The sequence below is a fragment of the Pan troglodytes genome, chromosome 14 (genome assembly GCF_028858775.2).
Source record: "Pan troglodytes isolate AG18354 chromosome 14, NHGRI_mPanTro3-v2.0_pri, whole genome shotgun sequence".
Classification (NCBI taxonomy): domain Eukaryota; kingdom Metazoa; phylum Chordata; class Mammalia; order Primates; family Hominidae; genus Pan; species Pan troglodytes.
In genome coordinates, this window is record NC_072412.2 from 37,161,370 (window position 1) to 37,178,535 (window position 17,166).

The window sequence follows — 17,166 nt, forward strand, 5'->3', positions numbered from 1 at the left end:
TTAATGTCACTAATCATTAGAGAAATGCAAATCGAAACCACAGTGAGATACCATCTCACACCTGTCAGAAGGACTATTATTAAAAAGTCAAAAAATAACAGTTGCAGCTAAGGTTGTGGAGAAAAGGGAGCACTTACACACTGCTGCTGGGAACATATATTAGTTTAGCCATTGCAGAAAGCAGTTCAGAGATCTCTCAAAGAACTTAACACAGAATGACCAGTTGATCCAACAATTCCATTATTGGGTATGTACTGAAAGGAATATAAATCATTCCACCATGAAGACACATTTATGCATATGTTCACTGCAGCACTAATCACAATTGCAAAGACAGGGAATCAACCTAGATGACCATTAATAGTGCACTGGATAAAGAAAAAGTGATAAATATACACCATGGAATAGTATGCAGTTATAAAAAAGCATGAAATCATGTCCTTTTCAGAAACATGTATGTTGCAGGAGACCATTATCTTAAGCAAACTAATGTAGAAACAGAGAACAAAATACCATGTTCTCATTTATAAGTGGAAGCTAACCATTCAGAACACATGGACACAAGGAAGAGAATGTTAGACACCAAGGCCTACTTAAGTGACGACAGTGAGAGTGGGGAAAGGATTGAAAAACTGCCTATTGGGTACTATGTTTATTACCTGGGTGACAAAATAATCTATACCTCAAAACTTCATGACATGCTATTTACCTAGATAACAAACCTGTTCATGTACCCTTGAACCTAAAATAAAAGTTTAAAATAATCCTGAGAGTAGGTAACTAAAGTTTAGAGAAAAACTATAAACGAGATCAAGAGATAATCTAGTTAATGGAATTGAAATAAAAAGTATTCAAAATAACTCCACTTATATATTATAAAATTTAAAATATTAAAATATTAAATATTAAAAATAACATTAAAATACTAATATTATGTAATAAAAATAACATTAAAATAATATTAAAATTGTAATACTAATTATTTTAATATTAAAATTAAAATTAAAAATTTTTAATAATATTAAAAATTAGGTACAACAAGAATAAAGAATTAGTGACCCCAAAGATAAGTCAATAAAAATTTTACATACTGAAGCAGGGAAGAAAACAGTAACATAAAGTAAGAGATATTTGGAACATGATAAAATAGTTTGAATTATAGTTATTGCTCAGAAAGAGAGAAGAGCATGGAATAGGAACAATATTTGATAAAGTATTTGTCTAGAATTTTTCAAATCAGATAAAATTATCAATTCACGTTTATAAAGCGCAGCAAAACTCATTTGGACACATATAAAGATGACCACATCTAGATATGTCCTAGTCAAATTGCTGAATATCAAAGACAAAGGGAAACATTTTAAAGCAGTTAGAAAATCATAGTATCTTCAAAGGAAAATCAAGACTGATGTTTAAATTTTTGTCAAAAACGATGGAAGCTGGAAGATAAGTGAATGATACCTTTAAAATATTAAAAGTAAATATAAACCCCTCAAAATCTATACTCTGTGAAAATATCCTTCAAAATGAAAAAACATATTCTTTTATTTATTCTATCATATTCTTTTAGCATATAATAGAGACAATCATATGGTAAAGGAATTCACAACTTGCAGATCTTCTCTAAAATGAATACTAAAGGACTAAAACAAAGGAATCCCAGGTGAAAGTACGGATGTGTGTAGGTATATGTAAATCAATACTAGGGAAAAAATACATGTAGTAAGGGATTCATAAAATGTATAGTAAAATACAAGACAATGGGATGCTGAAAAATAGTACTAAATTGCTTTTGCATTTGGGGGAAAGTGGTAAAATACTGAAATTAGATAATAATAAATCAAGATTTCATTTTTTCTTATTTTGAGTTAACACGTAATATTGTACATATTTGTAGGATACAGAGTGATGTTTTGATGCATGTGTGCAATGTGTAATAATCAACTCAGAGTAGTAAGAATGTCCAGCACTTCAAACATTCAAAGTTCTCTCTTCCTGCTATTGGAAAATATGGTAGATTATGGTTAACTATAGTCACCCTACAGTGCTATGGCACACTGGAACTTTCTCTCCATCTAGACAATTTTGTGTCTGTTAACCAACTTCTGGCTATCTTCTCCTCCTCCCTACCATTCCAAGCCTCTAATACTAAACAATTCTACCCTCTACTTTTATAAGCTGAGCTTCTTTAAGCTCTCACATATAAGTGAGAACAGGTGGTATTTATCTTTCTGTGCCTGACTTATTTCACTGAACATAATGCCCCCTCAGGCTCACCCATGTTGCTGTGAATGACAAGATTTCCTTCATTTTTAGGCTTAATGGTATCCCACTGTGTATATAACACATTTTCTTCATCCATTTCTGTGTTGATGCTCACAGGTCAATTCTATTAATGATTTTCAATGATTAATTTTTAAATCTCTGTGATAGCCATATACACAAAAAATAAAAAGTTACAATTAAGAAGCAAGAAAACAATGGTGCCTTGCATGTTGATATTTTTCTTTTTCTCCAACTGTTTATTGCCACCATCTTCAATGTTTACCTCAACAGATTATTATGATGTGTTCCCAGTAGATATGCCTCATATTCACAAAAGGTATCTGGATTTTAGCATCTGCTGTCTTAGCATCTCTCCAAAGTATAACCATCATTTGTAGTGTTTGGAGTATGCTTCTCCAAGGTCCGTGAAGTTCCATTCTACTAGCACAAAATGAACAGTGAAGTTGTTGTCTTATAGGAACCACTGCTACTGAACAGATAGTTATGTCTGGAATTTCAACATACTAAATAAACCTGTGTTTCCACATAGAGGTGGGTAACGTTGCTCAAGTTACTCTCCACGTAAGCAGAACATATGTCTCAATAACAATCCACTCTCCCTTTAAAAAAAATGAAAACAGAGCTATTAGTTTTAACGTGCATACTCTTCTCTTTCTAGGACTCATGCAAATGCACAGAGTATATTGGTATGAAAACACATCAGATAGAGTGGTTTTAAACCAGGAGCAATTTTACCCCTAGGATATTGTTACTGGAATCAAATGTGCAGAGGCCACGAATTCTGCTAAGCATTCTACAATGTACAGAAAAGCTTCCCTCAACAAAGTGTTACTGGTCCAAACTGTTAATAGTGCCCAAGTTGAGAAACTATAATTACAACAATATCATGTTTTACCGTGAAATCCTTCCGGTCTAGGCTTCAGTGGATTAGTTCCACTCTTAGAGGTGGCTTTCGATTAGTTCCAATCTTAGAGGTTCATCATTCCCTTAATACAAAGACATATCTAAATGAGCCCTTCACACTAGGATTTAACTACTTCTGCTTTATCACCTGTAAGTATAAAAATATCTATACATTTTACTTATGCTTAGCAGCATTGTCATTGAGATATCCTTGTTAAATATACTATGTGAAATTAATACAATATAATAATTCAGCTAAAATTGTGTGCCCTTTCAACAAGCACTTATACTTCTTTTTGTCTATAAGCAATGGTTGATTAATTAAATTTAAGTAACATTTTGTTGAAAAACTATAATTCATTTCCAGCTGTCTAAATCAATGTTTCAAAAAAGAGTAAGAAAAGTTGATAATAGGAAAACAATAGGGTGTAGTAGGTTAGTGTGCAGAATTATGGAGGGCAATAGACACTCTACATGACCTTGGAAAACTTTGTTTACACTCTGAATTATTATTTCTTTTTTGTAAACTAAAACTATCTATTCCTTACAGCAGAGTAGGGATGGAGTTGTCTTTTAAAATAATCATTTCATAATAAAGGGACAATAAAAGCACAAGATCCCTGTGAGGAAATTGCAATTTCAGTTATCTTCAGTTGCCAGGATGAGCAAGAGGCTCACTCTTAACCCAAGGCAACTTTGAGTCATGAACTATTAGGCTTATGTGAGACGTTTACTTTTGGGATTTGATTATTCTTTGTGTATATTCTCTTTTTTTGTCTATTTCCAACTGTTTTTCTCATTTACTCTTTATCCATCCTATAACTCTTATTCACTGCTAGTTTAAACTTTTACCTTGCTTTGGATTATATACAACATAACATAGGTTTTCCAGTTTTTCTCATGACTGTTGAGCTACTGATCTCAGTATGAACTCTTTTTCTCTCTTAATAGTTTATGGTTCAACAATTTTCGAGACAAATAAATGTCACTATTCCAGCTTATATTTTAGCAAAATGTAGCATCACTGGTGACTGGCTAGTGTTTGATTGAATGTCATTGAGTCACAAATCCACAACTGAGCCAACCAGCAGAGGCCTGGGTGTGGGTAGGTGGGAAGATATGCTCATAGAACACCATTGTCTTCTCTGGCTGCCACTTGAGTGGGAAGTGGGGGGTTGTGGGTTATTGGTAGGATCACATTTTCTTGGAATTGTCTTATTAGGTATCTTTGATTATTCACAGGTATCTGGAATGACTGTTAAATGAAGTAATCTATTAAGTTATAAGTCCAGCCATCCTAGTCACCCAATCAATGTTCTTTTTTTCTTATTCTTATTACTATTATCATGATGATAATAATTGTTACTGGATACATATTTTATTAAAAGCTATTATAAAAAATACTTATTATGACAAATGTGTAGTTTCTTATAAAGGAGTTGGCATTTTCTTTAATGCCTAAGAATGAACTTAAGAGTACATTTTATATCCTCATGTATTTTATATCCATTGCAAATTAGAAAACTTAACAGTGTGATTATTTCATGTATTTTTTTTTTTTTTTTTTTTTGAGATGGAGTCTCACTCTGTCACCCAGGCTGGAGTGCAGTGATGCGATCTCTGCTCACTGCAACCCCTGCCTCCCAGGTTCAAGCGATTCTCCTGCCTCAGCCTCTCAAGTAGTGGGGACTAAAGGTACATGCCACCACGCCCGGCTAATTTTTTGTATTTTTAGTACAAATGGGATTTCACTGTGTTAGCCAGGATCGTCTCAATCTCCTGAACTCATGATCCGCCCCCCTTGGCCTCCCAAAGTGTTGGGATCACAGGCATGAGCCACCGCATCGGGCCTATTCCATGTATTTCTTTACCTATCCATAAGAAGTTGTGCCTACCCCTTGACACATATGATTTGTAGTAAGTGTTATTAATTTTTGATGCATTTTTAGAAATGCCTCTCTCTAGATTAGTTTGTAAATATATACATAAAGAAAAGCTTTTTTCAAATGATTCTTCCAGGAAAAAAAATCAATTTCTAATTATAGAATAAAAACACAAAGGATAACTCACTCACAGAGGAAAGAAGGCATAGCATGCTCATGTTGGTGAATAAACATTTTCATATACATAAGTCAGCCAGCTCAAAGTTGAACTGAATCCTGTAGACAGTGGAAGCAACTCCCTACAGCTATGTCTATACTTAGGAAATCCTGCTTTTATACCTACAAAGCCCTATGTTTTCCTTACTCTGCCCCTCAAAACTACTGATAGTCTGATGACCTTCTGTGGAATGTTTGCAACTTCCCTACACTGTTCTACCCACCAATCAGCCATTAGACATATAATATATAATGCAAGAGAAAATCTACTTACGGAGATCCTTCATTAGTTTATTGGCAGTTTGCAGTTCACTGAAGGAAGCTTGGGTTCTGAAGCTAGAATCTCCTTCCTTCTTATTTAGGTGTATGACATTGGCAAAGCTATGTAATCTATCTGAGATTCAGGGCTTTTTTAAACCTATCAAATAATTTGTTTTATAAAAACCAAATATATAAACATATAAAATTTCCAGCCTTCTGTAGGTTTCCTTCTTTCTACTTTTTAAGTATTTGTCTAAGAAGAAAATGTAAAACTGATATTTCTCGAAGAAAGTCTTGCCTGTTAAAAGCTGTGGGGTTCCTACCAAATGACTGTAGAAACTACCAGAGGTGAGGGTGGGTAATAGTTTGGACACAATTGCCCAACTTTATAAGTCAACAGTAATGTCTTTATGATCACAAAATCTTGACATTTTAAATATTCTCCAGGATTTTTTGAGATAGCCTCAAATCTTTTCACTTTAGTAATAAAGCTTTGTTGTTCTATTGCATTTCAAGTCCAGCTAAAGCACCAACATGAGCTAAGTGCATCACTCTTTTCATTTTCTTTTAAACAGTGAGGGCTCTGAGTAGCTATTAGTGTATTGATATGACTATCTTGTGAGTTTTATCATGATCTTTGACATGTTTTGCTTTAAACAGATCCTCTAGATATCAACTCAAAAATAAAAAGTATAACTCGTAAAGGAAAAATCTACCCTTTTCGGAGAGACTTTATCATTGCTTCATTAGCCATCCTGCATTCCTAGTGTACCAAAAATGTAATACAGTTTGTGAAAAAAATTAAGCTATTTAACATTTTAAGAAAATATGTATGAAATAAAGTAGGTTACATGTTTATTTTAAATAATTATAATTCATCATACATTTCAATGATATGAAGAGAAGGAATGGCAGAATGGCATCCTACACAGACTCTTGAGTCCTATTTAATGGGTTTGAAACCAGACTTCCACCACATGCTAGCATGTTGGACAAGTCAATTCAACCCTGCTGTTCCGATTGCCTCATCTGTAAAATGGGAGCAGTTATAAGATCCATTTAATGTTATCATGAGGATCAAATGAGGTAATAATATAAAGTACTTAGCAAAGTGCTTAGAACATGGTAAGTGCTCATTAATTTCTGCTACTTTTATAATTTCTGTTAATATTAACACTAGTACTACCAGCATGCTAAATATGAGAAGTTTTTCCAAAGAACAGAAACTCAATGTATTCTAACTATGAAAGGTAAAGATTTTTCCCTATCCTTAAAATGATGTCACTTTCTTCTAGCATTATGTAGAGTAGAATTATTTGAAAATATGCTGAGATTTTAGATGTTTTATATGAATGAATATTAATCTTTCACTAAGTGCTTTATTTTTTCCAAATAATTTTTTAACTCCAAGTTTAATTTTTCACTATAGCTCATATATCCTGAGAAAATATGAATACTAATATGTCACATTATTTTTAAAATTATGACATGTGAAATAAAAAATTTCAAATTGTGGCAGAATATGCACTTGATCTCAATGCCATTTTGAAATAAATGCCCAGGATTTCATTTAATGAATCCACTGTATTATCACTCTTTTTCACAATTTCTTTCTTGTGTCTCAACATTTTGTATGATTCATGAAAACGCAGATGTATTTCTACTATAAAAAAGAAGGCATGTATACATATGTTGGTTTATACTTCGCCAAGGCCTTGAAAAAAAAATCAAGGAGGTAAAATCAATCAAACACACACACACACACACACACACCTGTATGAATAAAAAGGCATTTGTTTGCTTGTTTGCCTTGCATTTTTTCAAGAGCTGCCTTAAGGCTTCATTTTCCTTTCTATGCAATTGATTTATCCATCAAAATTACTAGATCACTAAGCTTTTAATTTTCTAAGAATCTCTGGATTTGGCTGCATATATGCATTTGACTTCAAACATTTAATTAATGAAGACAATTAGAAACACACATATTAATTGGACTTCCAGCACTTATGTTACCTGATTTGTAATAATATAATGGTTTTAAATAATGTAAGAAACAAGATAGGTTATTTTAAAATTTCTCTTTTTCACTATTTATTAATACAATATAAAGTAATTAAAGATATGTTAAAGTATTAGCCACCTCTAATTTGTAGCAGTTTTGTAAAGTCTGCTGCCTAATTCACATGTTTGGCAGATTTATGTATTACACGTGCAGTTTTCTCACATGCACAATATATGTTTTATGTAGTGTTTTTTCTTTGCTTTAACATCTATCTGTGAGACTTTACTTAGATAAATATTTTAATCCAAATTTCAAATAATTACTAAAAATCAATATTTGATTAACATATTATGACCCATTGAAGTAAGCAACTAAGTCTTAGGTCTGGCGGTTGCCTCATATGTCACTACAGTCCTATATATAGCACTTACAGGGAGCTTAACTAGCATATGTGTACAATTGCCTGCATTCTATATTTTTACCCTTCAATATACACTCTACCTTTTGACATTGCATCCAAATTTTCATATATGTTAGTATCTTTATAACTGATAGATTAAATACATTTGTTGTTCGTAACAGAAACTTTGTGAAATTATGTTCCCTTAGAGGTAAACATGCCATAAATATTCACTGCATGTTCTTGTCATCTTATCTCCTTTTCAATCTTTTTTTTTTTAACATCACCCTTTTCCTTCTTACCTTCCCTCCACTCCTGGGGTTTATAGGTGCGTCAGCCTCAAAGCCCAGCACAGGTAGTGAGGGGAGAGGGGCAACACAATATCCCAGTACATCATAAGGTTGGATGCTGAAGGGAAAGTTGTGCTGTAGAGGACTTGGAGGCAATGCTCTGAAGCCAAGGAAGCAGACAGGTGCATGGACAAGATGGGGCCTGTGAAGGATATGGCCAAAGAGATGCCAAAATATTTGTGAGTATACATAAGTATTCACAATGTATACTTATTGTACTTTGTACTTATTGTAAGTATATTGATGGTGTGGGAATCAGGTTTATCATTGTTGTCTGAGAATAGATTCATAATTATGGCAAAGGAAGATGGTTAAAAAGAACCCCAATGTGTTCCATTGAAATTATAAATATTGATATGAACTCATGAGCTTTATGTATACATACACAGACATGAATACACACAGACAAATAGAAATGGTTATATATGTATGTGTATAAAAGTCTATACATAATAGACTTTTATTATTTGAAGTATTATGTTCTATAAAAGTTGCTGTGAAAATGGAATTAGCAGAAACTAAAACCATTGTTTTTAGGGAAAATATAGAGTTAGGTTCCTGTGAGGCTCTGGTCACATTTTTGTCAGCTGATCATTACATAACCTTGTTTTAGGTGTCTTTCTGCTTAAAGACACTTTATTGAATATATATTGTTGATTCATAGTCAACAACAGCACTATAGCTCGTACCTCAATGGAGTTTATCTAACATGTTTTCTCTGTAAGTCATATCACAGGCTTCTTGTGTTTAGGAACATTAGACAGCACTTCAGCACTACCCTGGGGGTCCATTTTAAATAGCAAAATCACCAAAAAATCAAGATGTGAAAAATGTAGCACTAAACAGATCACAAAGGGGACACTTGTTTATAGTATGGAAACAAGAAGGGAGAAAATTGCCTTAGTTGATCTCAGCTGGGAACACCATCATGGGGTGTCTCAAATTTTTTGTCACTTTGAGCACGTCCATGAATAAAGCAAAAGCATCATGAGTATTGATTTTGGGGTTTCAAATAAATTTTAGCAAGGAAGTGGATTCACAAATACAACACCCAAGAGCAGTAAGAATCAAACTGTATATCTGCATATCTAGCTATTTGTACATATTTCTCAGTTCCGTCTATTGGGAGGGCATAGAAGCACTGAGCACATCTAGTTTCTGGGTATTGGTATCTAAATACCATCCTCTACTAAAAGGAGCAGGCAGCCTTGCAGAAATGGCTGATTTCAAAATGGGTTCAAGAGATTCTCCTGCCTCAGCCTCCCGAGTAGCTGGGATTACAGGCATGAGCTACCACGCCTGGCTAATTTCTTGTATTTTTAGTAGAGACGGGGTTTTACCATGTTGGTCAGGCTGGTCTGAAATTCCTGACCTCAGGTGATCTGCTCGCCTTGGCCTCCCAAAGTGCTGGGATTACAGGCATGAGCCACTGTGCCCAGCCTAGACATTCCTTATTATATCATTCCAGTCCTATGGTTCTCATGGGCTGTCCCATTTTAACACATGACACCATTACATGAGTTCATTGCCCAAAGCCGAGCAGCAGACCCAGGTAGGAACATCATATAGATTTTCTGAGTATTTTAAAACTGAAATAGGGGTGCTTCCGAAGTAGCAAATGCTGTGAGTCATGAGGTCTGAGAGTTCTTAGTTATATGATCCTTAATATGTGCAAAACACATGCCAGAATTAGAGATTTCTAAACAATATCAAAGACATAGGTAGATGATAGAGGTAGATTCCTGTGGTGTCTGAAATTCTTGTCCCGTTGATGCTAAGGCTTAGCTGCATCCTTACTCTTCCCAAAATTTGGTTACTTAATTCCCCCATTTACCTTGTAAGCCAATAAATTTCTGCTTTGCCGAAGCCAATGCAGATTAAGTTTCTGTCATCTGCAAAAAAAAAAAAAATAGTTTTGGTTAATAAAATTATCATCATCTTCATCATTCTACTTATCATAAAGAGCAAGCCTGTCAAATATTTTTGAGGCAATGAAATCTTCAGAAACTGTTTTCTTGGTTAAAATTCAGGCATATCGAGAGAATAGCTATAAAATGTAGCATTTTTGTAAATATTATGTGAAAATGTAAAATAATATTATTACTTTTCACAGACAAAGAAACAACAATTTAGGGATATTTCAGAGAAAAGAAGTAAAAATTTAATGATCTGCAAATTTTATTCCCACTGGAGTCTAAAAATTAATGAGACTACGTGAACCTGTTACAAACAGCTTTTATTTGGCAATGGTAAAATGTAAGAAACTTTAATAAATTCTCTCTTTGTTGTATATGTAGCAGAAAGATTTGTGAGGTGTTATTCTACTGCTTGTGGAATTTGCATTACTTTAGTGAAGGTATAAAATATTCAAAAATACAAAAAGTTACACAAAGTCATTTTCAATTTCATTTTCAGTGAGCCAAAATTTAAACTACCAGTCATTGTTAATTTAATTATTAATATTTAAAATTCATGGTATATTAGTGAACAGATTGCAAATGAAATGAGAAAATAAATACAGAACAATAAAACAGAATTAACTCTAAAATGCAGATAGTAAATGCTAATTAATGAAAAACATACTGCCAAAATTTGTGCAGTGGGTTCGTCACTTGTAAATGCAATGATCTTAGGCAGATTATGAAACTTCTCTGCCTCAACACTGTTATCTGTAAAACAGAAAATGTAATGTGACCAACTTCATAGTATGATTGTATTAAATAAATTAATACCTGTAAAGCTCTTAGAACAGTGTCTTGCATCCATTACATTCTCATATTAGTATTTTTCACTAAGATCATTTTTATTATGCTAATGTTTTAAAAAACATTCTTGATTATTAAAATGCTCTGGGAGTTTTAAGGTTGTTTAATCACATAAATAATTGGTTCTCAGATGCCTAAATCTGCTCTAATGCTATTGCATCTTATAGTAGCACACAGAACTTGATTAAGATGGGTTATGAAACGAATTTTACAGAATAATATGTATTTGTCTATTGCTCTGTGCCAAAAAAGTGTGTATCTAACACTTATGTGGTAGAATTAATTATCTAAATTAGCTTCTGCATAAACCCACTATCATTTAGTACTCACCAAAGGGCAATTTATTGCTCTGTGATAAAGGATTCCACCGATCTTAAGAAATGAATTCACAGTTTTAATACACTTTGCCTATTGACTGGTTTTATTTTTCTTGGGGAGAGGCACATATATATTCTCATTTCCCCCACTGAAAATGTTGAGAAACTTCATTTATTATTGGCCAGTTAGGCATTTCCTTTTGTGTAGTGCCTGATTACATTTTTGTTTATGTTTCTATTGGCTTGTCTGTCTCTACATTTTTTTTTTTAGTGTGCTGCCATTTAATGATGGGAAAAATCAAATAAAAGAATATGTTATTAATCACATAGAACACATCAGGAAAGACTGTGTGAAAAAGTAGGGACAAAATTATCTCCAGGGAATATTTTTTATGTATAGGAATCTGTCTCCCTAGGAAGTATGTATCTGTCTGTTTTGCTGTCTGTCTATATGTCTATCTATCCTATATTATCTGTCTTTTTTCATGTGTATACATTGAAAATATCTTCTCCCACATAATAGCTTTTTATTCACTCATGTAATGACTTGTTTTAAGGGAAAAAAACTCAATATTTTCTAGTTTATCATTTTTTCACTTCTAGGTAGTACTTTTTATAGTATTTAAGAAATTATTGTCTCCCTCAATGGCATGAAGTGTGTCTATGTTATCTTGAAGAAACGGCAGACTTACATTTTGTATTTAGATCTACAGTTCATCCTAAATTGATTTTTGTGTATGGCATGACTGTAAAAGAGGCATTTATCTATGTACACACACATACATATATAAAAACTACATTGTACTTCCATTTAAATATCAAATTTCCACAGCATCATTAATTGAAAATATCCTGCTATCTCCTTTGTACTTATGTATCTCCTTTGTACTTATATATCACCTCTGTCATAAACTGACTGTATTTAAAGGGTCTGTTTCTAGATATTATTATGTTCCATTTGGTAGCATATCTAGTTTGCGTTACCACCACATTACATTAACAAATATAGCTTTAAAAATCTTGTATCCGTATTGTAATGCCTGCAGATTCATTCTTCTTTATCATTGTCATAACTATTCTTGCCTTTAAATTTGCATATGATTTTTAATATCCATTTGTCATTTCCAGCCAAAGAACACATGCTATAAATCTAACTGTAAGTGCATTAAATGCATGGAAGGATTTTGGAAGCAGCAACACATTAAAAATGTTGAATCCTGCTGGGCTTGATGGCTCATGCCTATAATCCCAGCACTTTGTGAGGCCAAGGTGGGAGGCCAGGAATTTGAGACCAGCATGGGCAATGTAGTGAGATTGTGTGTCTACCAAAAAAAAAAAAAAAAATAGCTTGGCATGGTGGCACACACCTATAGTCCTAGTTACTTGGGAGGCCCGGGTGGGAGGATAACTTGAGACCAGAAGGGTGAGGCTGCAGTGAGCCATGACAATGCCTCTGCACTTCAGCCTGGGCAACAGAACAAGACCAACTCTCAAAAAAAGTTGAATCTTCCAAACAATGAACATGATGTAGCCCTCTATTAGGTAGTACTTCTTTTGCATTAGTTTAATAGAGAGGTCTCACTCATCACTTATTAAATTTATTCCTAGCTGCTTATGCTTATTGATGCAAGCATAAGTTATACCAATTGTAATTTTCAATTTTTTTCAGATATACTACATTTCTAATTTTAATCATGTTATAATGAAAATTTATTATCTCTAACAGTTTATCCATAAAATTTTTTGGATTACTACACACACAACCAACCTTCTGTGAATAATGCCAATTTATTTTCTTACATTCTAGTCATTATAAATTTAATATTTTCACCATCATATTGTTCTGACAAGGCTGTCCATTGAAACGTGAAATGAAGACAATTACAGCCTTTCCTCATTCCCTATCTTTAGGGAAGTGCTCTTACTAATTCATCAAGAATAATGACTTCTGAATAATTTTTGTACATAATCCTATTCACATTAAAGAAGTGCCTATTCCTGGTTTGTTTATAGCTTCATTTTCATTATTTTTTGTAACACAAATGGTTGTTATTGAATGTTTAATTCAGTCAAATCCCTAACGTCTAATGTTTTAGAGCACAGTTGTTAGACTTAACCAGTTTAGCAATATTTGTTTTAAAGTATTTTGTCTATTTCCATTTGAAATGAGTTCAATATTGTAGTTATATCTCTTATCTATTTGTTTTCTATTTGATACATCTGCTATATGTGTATTTTGTCTCTTTTAATTTCCTCTTTTAATTTAATCAAATATATTTATTTCCTTCCTCTATTAATATGTTGATTAAACATTCCTGCACTTTTTATAGTCCAGAAGTTGAACTAAATATTGCATCACATATTCCTGAATAATTAGAACCTAATAGAAATCTTTACTTCAACAACTCCTTGATTTTTCTATAACCTTAGAATTCTTAATGCTTTCTCTTGTGTCATTACTCTGCATTTTAATCATATGTAAATATTTAAAGCCAAAGGCATTCATTCTTATTATCACTATTCTTTTGAATTGATATTTACTTAATTTTATCCACATATTTAACCTTTTGGATACTTGATGGGTTTATCTAAAATACTTTTTCTTTTTTCCAAAGAATCATTTTAGTATTTCTTTTAGCATTGGTGTATTAGCAATGAATTCTTTGTTTTTGTTGTCAATTTCTTCTCCAAGCCCTTTAAAGATCTTGTTCTGATGAGCAGGGGGAGGAGCCAAGATGGCCAAATAGGAACAGCTCCAGTCTACAGCTCCCAGCGTGAGCAACGCAGAAGATGGGTGATTTCTGCATTTCCATCTGAGGTACCAGGTTCATCTTACTAGGAACTGCCAGACAGTGGGCACAGGACAGTGGATGCAGCACACCGTGCGCGAGCTGAAGCAGGGCGAGGCATTGCCTCACTCGGGAAGTGCAAGGGGTCAGGGAGTTCCCTTTCCTAGTCAAAGAAAGGGGTGACAGATGGCACTTGGAAAATCGGGTCACTCCCACCCGAATACTGCGCTTTGCCGACGGGCTTAAAAAATGGTGCACCAGGAGATTATATCCCGCACCTGGCTCGGAAGGTCCTACACCCACGTAGTCTCACTGACTGCTAGCACAGCAGTCTGAGATCAAACTGCAAGGTGGCAGCGAGGCTGGGGGAGGGGCGCCCGCCATTGCCCAGGCTTGCTTAGGTAAACAAAGCAGCCAGGAAGCTCAAGCCCACCACAGCTCAAGGAGGCCTGCCTGCCTCTCTAGGCTCCACCTCTGGGGGGCAGGGCACAGACAAACAAAAAGACAGCAGTAACCTCTGAAGACTTAAATGTCCCTGTCTGACAGCTTTGAAGAGAGCAGTGGTTCTCCCAGCATGCAGCTGGAGATCTGAGAACGGGCAGACTGCCTCCTCAAGTGGGTCCCTGACCCCTGACCCCTGAGCAGCCTAACTGGGAGGCACCCCCCAGTAGGGGCAGACAGACACCTCACACGGCCGGGTACTCCTCTGAGACAACACTTCCAGAGGGATGATCAGACAGCAGCATTCGCAGTTCACGAAAATCTGCTGTTCTGCAGACACTGCTGCTGATACCCAGGCAAACAGGGTCTGGAGTGGACCTCTAGCAAACTCCAACAGACCTGCAGCTGAGGGTCCTTTCTGTTAGAAGGAAAACTAACAAACAGAAAGGACATCCACACCAAAAACCCATCTGTACATCACCATCATCAAAGTAGATAAAACCACAAAAGTAGATAAAACCACAAAGATGGGGAAAAAACAGAGCAGAAAAACTGGAAACTCTAAAAAGCAGAGCGCCTCTCCTCCTCCAAAGGAACGCAGTTCCTCACCAGCAATGGAACAAAGCTGGACAGAGAATGACTTTGACGAGTTGAGAGAAGAAGGAAGGCTTCAGACGATCAAACTACTCCGAGCTACAGGAGGAAATTCAAACCAAAGGCAAAGAAGTTGAAAACTATGAAAAAATTTAGACGAATGTATCACTAGAATAACCAATACAGAGAAGTGCTTAAAGGAGGTGATGGAGCTAAAAGCCAAGGCTCGAGAACTACGTGAAGAATGCAGAAGCCTCAGGAGCCGATGCGATCAACTGGAAGAAAGAGTATCAGTGATGCAAGATGAAATGAATGAAATGAAGTGAGAAGGGAAGTTTAGAGAAAAAAGAGTAAAAAGAAATGAACAAAGCCTCCAAGAAATATGGGACTATGTGAAAACACCAAATCTACGTCTGACTGGTATACCTGAAAGTGACGGGGAGAATGGAACCAAGTTGGAAAACACTCTGCAGGATATTATCCAGGAGAACTTCCCCAATCTAGCAAGGCAGGCCAACATTCAGATTCAGGAAATACAGAGAATGCCACAAAAATACTCCTCGAGAAGAGCAACTCCAAGACATATAATTGTCAGATTCACCAAAGTTGAAATAAAGGAAAAAAATGTTAAGCGCAGCCAGAGAGAAAGGTCGGGTTGCCCACAAAGGGAAGCCCATCAGACTAACAGTGGATCTCTTGGCCGAAACTCTACAAGCCAGAAGAGAGTGGGGGCCAATATTCAACATTCTTAAAGACAAGAATTTTCAACCCAGAATTTCATATCCAGCCAAACTAAGCTTTGTAAGTGAAGGAGAAATAAAATACTTTACAGACAAGCAAATGCTGAGAGATTTTGGCACCACCAGGCCTGCCCTAAAAGAGCTCCTGAGGGAAGCTCTAAACATGGAAAGGAACAACCGGTACCAGCTGCTGCAAAATCATGCCAAAATGTAAAGACCATCGAGACTAGGAAGAAACTGCATCAACCAACGAGCAAAATAAGCAGCTAACATCATAATGACAGGATCAAATTCACACATAACAATATTAACTTTAAATGTAAATGGACTAAATCCTCCAATTAAAAGACACAGACTGGCAAATTGGATAAAGAGTCAAGACCCATCAGTGTGCTGTATTCAGGAAACCCATCTCATGTGCAGAGACACACATAGGCTCAAAATAAAAGGATGGAGGAAGATCTACCAAGCAAATGGAAAACAAAAAAAGGCAGAGGTTGCAATCCTAGTCTCCCATAAAACAGACTTTAAACCAACAAAGATCAAAAGAGACAAAGAAGGCCATTACATAATGGAAAAGGGGTCAATTCAACAAGAAGAGCTAACTATCCTAAACATATATGCACCCAATACAGGAGCACCCAGATTCATAAAGCAAGTCCTCAGTGACCTACAAAGAGACTTAGACTCCCACACAATAATAATGGGAGACTTTAACACCCCTCTGTCAACATTAGACAGATCAACGAGACAGAAAGTTAACAAGGATACCCAGGAATTGAACTCAGCTTTGCACCAAGCAGACCTAACAGACATCTACAGAACTCTCCACCTCAAATCAACAGAATACACATTCTTTCAGCACCACTCCACACCTATTCCAAAATTGACCACATACTTGAAAGTAAAGCTCTCCTCAGCAAATGTAAAAGAACAGAAATTATAACAAACTGTCTCTCAGACCACAGTGCAATCAAACTAGAACTCAGGATTAAGAAACTCACTCAAACCGCTCAATTACATGGAAACTGAACAACCTGCTCCTGAATGACTACTGGGTACATAACGAAATGAAGGCAGAAACAAAGATGTTCTTTGAAACCAATGAGAACAAAGACACAACATACCAGAATCTCTGGGACGCATTCAAAGCAGTGTGTAGAGGGAAATTTATAGCACTAAATGCCCACAAGAGAAAGCAGGAAAGATCCAAAATTGA

At 35.2% G+C, this 17,166-nt stretch overlaps 1 long non-coding RNA gene across 4 annotated transcripts in view; it reads right to left on the reverse strand.

Moving 5' to 3' along the window:
- Positions 1–1,046: 1,046 nt before the first annotated feature.
- The window catches only part of LOC104001824 (uncharacterized), a 304,895-nt gene continuing 288,775 nt past the window's right edge, over positions 1,047–17,166 (reverse strand). For 2 of the 4 annotated variants that reach the window (XR_008538780.2, XR_008538783.2), the window contains 2 exons: positions 10,136–10,193; positions 1,047–8,443 (listed from right to left, as the gene is read on the reverse strand). This is a non-coding gene — a long non-coding RNA (uncharacterized LOC104001824). The remainder of the gene's footprint in view (positions 8,444–10,135; positions 10,194–17,166) is intronic. The other 2 variants (XR_008538781.2, XR_008538782.2) reach the window with 2 other exon arrangements.